The sequence below is a fragment of the Balaenoptera ricei genome, chromosome 6, assembly GCF_028023285.1.
Source record: "Balaenoptera ricei isolate mBalRic1 chromosome 6, mBalRic1.hap2, whole genome shotgun sequence".
NCBI classification, from domain to species: Eukaryota; Metazoa; Chordata; class Mammalia; order Artiodactyla; family Balaenopteridae; genus Balaenoptera; species Balaenoptera ricei.
The window spans coordinates 88,426,737-88,431,121 of NC_082644.1; positions in this window are offsets into that span (position 1 = coordinate 88,426,737).

The following is a 4,385-nucleotide window of genomic DNA, read 5'->3' on the forward strand; positions in this document are numbered from 1 at the left end:
AGGGCTGTATTAGTTTCTTGTTGCTGCTATAACAAATTACCACACACTTAGTGGCTCAGATAATACAAATGTACGATTATCTTACAGTTCTTTAGGATGGAAGTCTAACTCAAGTCTCCCTGGGCTAAAGTCCGGGTGTTGGCAGGGCTGTGCTCCTTTTTGGAGGCTCTAGGGGAGAATCTGTTTCTTGCTTTCTTCTACCTTCTAGAGGCCACTTGTATTCCTTGGCTTGGGGCCCCTTCCTCCATCTTCAGCACCAGCAAAGAAGGCTGGTCAAGTCCTTCTCAGGTTGCATCTCTCTGATGTCCTCTTCTGTCTCCCCCTTCCATTCTTAAGGACCCTTGTGATTACATTGGACCCACCCAGAATCCAGGATACTCTCCCTCCCTCTTTTAAGGTCATCTGATTTTCAACCTTAATTCCATCTGCAACCTTCATTCCCCTTTGTCATGTAATATAACATAGTCACAGGCTCCAGAGATTAGGGCATAGACATCTTTGGGGGCATTATTTTGCCTATCGCAGGGACAAAGAGAAGATCCCTGCCCACAGAACCCATCAATGAGTTACTTGGCAGAGTAGGTGACTCAGGCTTGGACCAGATGTGCCAGAGCTTCAGCACCCTGTCCAGGGATACAGTTCTGTAGGACCTTGGAAAGTTCATGGATGGCTGAACCACTTCGATTTTGTTATCTTTATTTGTGCCCATGTCTTTTCTTACAGTCTAGTCTTTTAAAACCTAGAGCAAGCTCCCTAGCACCAAGGTGCCCAGGGAAACTGAGGCTGCCCTGGTCATAGGCATTTAAACTTGCCCAAAATTTCCCACATCTTATTAATCTCTCATCCACCACCCATACCCACTGCTTGTCTAATCTCAGGACGTGGCACCATCTCCAACCAAACCCCTACTACCACTCCCTACCTCCCACGCACCCAGAGGCCTGGCCTGTTTATAATGAGAATTGGGTCACTTAGAATAAAATCCAAACTTCTTATCAAGGCATCCAAGAGTCCTGCACACTCTGGCCTCAATATACTATCCCCATGTTCACTCTGCTCCAAGAAGACTCACCTCCTTTCCATCACCTGAATACACCATGTGCCTTCCTATCCCAGGGCCTTTGCACAAGCTATTCCCTCTTCCTGTGACTCTCTTTTTCTACCTTTCCCCTGGCTGATTCCTACTCATCCTTTAGATCTCAGCCCTTTTCAGAGAAGCCTTCTCTGATACCTCTCGCCTCTCCCAATTAGGTCTCCCACATCCTTGTCTCTCTCTCCCAGAACCTAACTCTTTTACTTCATAGCATCTATGTCATTATCTCTGCCATGTGCAGGACAGAGTACACTCAGGCTCTGTCACTGCAAGAAGGTCATTCTTTGGACCAAAATCTTTAGGATTAAAATGTGCTAAACTTTTCAATTTTATCCTCTCTTTTCAAGGAAGAGGAATGAGTCCAGCCTTAGAATCTCAGCTTCTACAGACTGATTTTTTTTTCATGGTCTTTGAGGTCAGGCCGACCCCTTCCTGCTCCCTACTCCTCCACCAGCTGAGCAAGTAAGTCACTGTTTCTCTCTGGGCCAATGACTCTGCTCCACCCAGCTGACTCTGGCCCAGGAGGGTGTAGAATGCCCCTCACCTGCAAGCCATGAGAAGGCCAGAGGCCACCCAGTCCGAATCTAACACCCAATAGAGATGAGAAAAGGTGATGGCTAACCAAGTTGCACATTGTCCCCAGGATGCCCTTTCTGACTCTCTCGTCTCCTTTATCTGCCATTAGCACTCTGCATCCTCTGGACAGGATACATGCTGCCAGAATCTGTTCTGCACCTTCATGATCCCTGCTAGGAAGGCCTGACTTTCCCATCAAGGACTTCAAGGGTTTCCTCAGGTTACTCTGGGATTGGCTTCAGACACCCAGGCTAAACAGGGGCCAGTCCACTGCAGAGTGGGCCATGGGCCCAGGGTCCACTTCTGCATCCTGCATCTCAGATACTTCTCTGCCAGCTGTATCCTTAATAATGCAGCCTTAATAAGCCCTTGCTGAGGGTGAATCTCAGGGCAAGATCACTCTGCCCTCTGCCCTTGGTTCCCCCAGAGAGACCCATTTGGCCTACAGATGAGATCAGGCTGGTTGTCCAGAGCTCTTGGGGATGACAGGTGCTGGCCTCTCTGAAGATGGCTGAGCCAGGGTTCACAGTGCCCATCCTAGTCATCTCATTCAGAGTCACGATGATGATAATAATAACATGAATCAGAAGGTCACAATTTTTTTTTTTGAGTGCCTACTACATGCTAGGCACAGGCTGGGTGCTTTATCTGAATTTTCCTCTATTCCTCCCAACAAGCACATTTACAGATGAGGAAACTAAGGACAGAGAACTTAACTGATTTATACAAGGTCACCTGGCCTTTGACTTAAGAAGCTAAAATGAGAACCAAGTTCTGCCTAACTTCTCACTGAGGTAGTCATATTCACAAAAATGCAGTCCATGTATATAGCATTTTATAGTCTATGGAGCTCTTTCGCATCTGCCACTGTCTCTGATCTTTGCAGTAACCCCTTGGGCTGTGTATCATCAGCCCATTTATTCAGATGGGGACACTGAGATTTAGAGTAAGGAATCAACTGGCTTAAATCAGGGGGTGTATGATTTATCTATTGCCAGGTGTGTAACAAGTAACTCCCAAACTTGGCAGCTTAAAACAGTACCCATTTATTATCTCACAGTTTGTGTGGTCAGGGATCCAGGCATGACTTAGCTAAATCTTCTGCTTCATGGTCTCCCATGAGGCTGTAATCAAAGCATCAGCCCAGGGTCTGTGGTCTCATCTGAAGGCTCAACTTGACAAGAATCTGCTTCCAATCTCATTCACGTGATTGTTGGCAGGATTTAATTCTTTGTGTGTTGTTGGACTTGAGGGTCTAACTTCCTTGCTGGCTGTGGACCAAATACCACCCTCAGTTCCTTGTTGGGGGGGCCTTTCCAGTATGGTAGCTCATTTTATCAAAGTGTACAAGCCAAGAAGGTGATAGAGTCTGCAAGCAAGGAGGTCATGATCTTGTAACCTAATCATGGAAGTGACATCCCACGCGTTTGCTGCATTCTATCCATCAGAAACAAGTCACAACTTCCACTCCAGACTCCTACCCCAGGGGAGGGAATTACACAAGGGCATGATTATTAGCAGGTGGGATTATTGGAGGCTGTCTTAGAAGTCTGCTTATCCCAGCAGGGGGCTGGGCTGGAGCCCGGGGTGTGCAGCTCTGAGTCTGGCCCTTCTTCCTGGACATGGAGATGTGCTGGCACGGTGGCAGGTGGCAATCTTCCCTCGTCAGTGCTCTTGGGAGGCTCTTAGGGCCATGCAGAGCCTGGGCCAGACGTCTCCATCCCAGGAAGAGAGCCGGCCCCATTTTAATTACATTGTCGCCCCCAGGGAAGCCTGTGCTCTTCTCCAGATAGTTTTGCTCCCCCTTTACTGCCATTCCTGTCTTTAAATCAAAGCCGCTCTCTGTTCAAGGGCTCCTGGCCCCGGGCAGGATGAGGATTTATGAGTGGGTGATCCAGAAATGTAATATAAAGGAGTCAGGACCCAGACAATAATGTAAACTGAGAGGTCCTGGAGAGGCGGGTGGCCAGGGCCCAGTGACCTTTCAGGCTCAGCAACCATCACAGCCTCCCCCTTTATGAAACTCTTCCATCATCCATCCTTCCCTTCTGCCTACCCCCACTGTCCCTTCTTACTGCCCGCGCTGCAGCCTCCCACCCACAGCCAGAACCCAGGTCACCTGCATCTGCCTCAGCCTGCCTTTCCAGAACTGCTTCTGCTGTCCTCCCCTGTCCTGTCTCCCTTCTCAAATCCTTCTGGGCTCCAGTCTACGTGAATAGGCTCCTGTCTCCATGCCTTTGCTCAGGCTGTTTCCTCTCCTGGGATTATCCTTATCTCCAAGTCCTGGAGGTGAAACCTCCTTTAAGACTCCTTCCCTGACCTGTCCCTGTCTCAAGGCACTGAGCACTGTGAGCCTTAATATTGGAGTCTGTTATGTCCATGCCACCCTCCCCACATTAGACTGAGACTTCCTTAAGGGTAGGGGCTGGGTCGGAACCCGCCATGGTTCTACCACTACCTGGCTCACGGGAGGTGATCGGTCCATGATGGAATAATGGGAAAAGTCAAGGTCAGAAAACACTAATTCAAAAAGATACATGTACCCCAATGTTCACTGCAGCATTATTTACAATTGCCAAGATATGGAAGCAACATAGGTGCCCATTGACAGATGAAAGGGTAAAGATGATGTGGTATATATACACAATGGAATATTACTCAGTCATAAAAAAGAATGAAATCTTGACATTTGCAACAACATGGATAGACCTGGAGG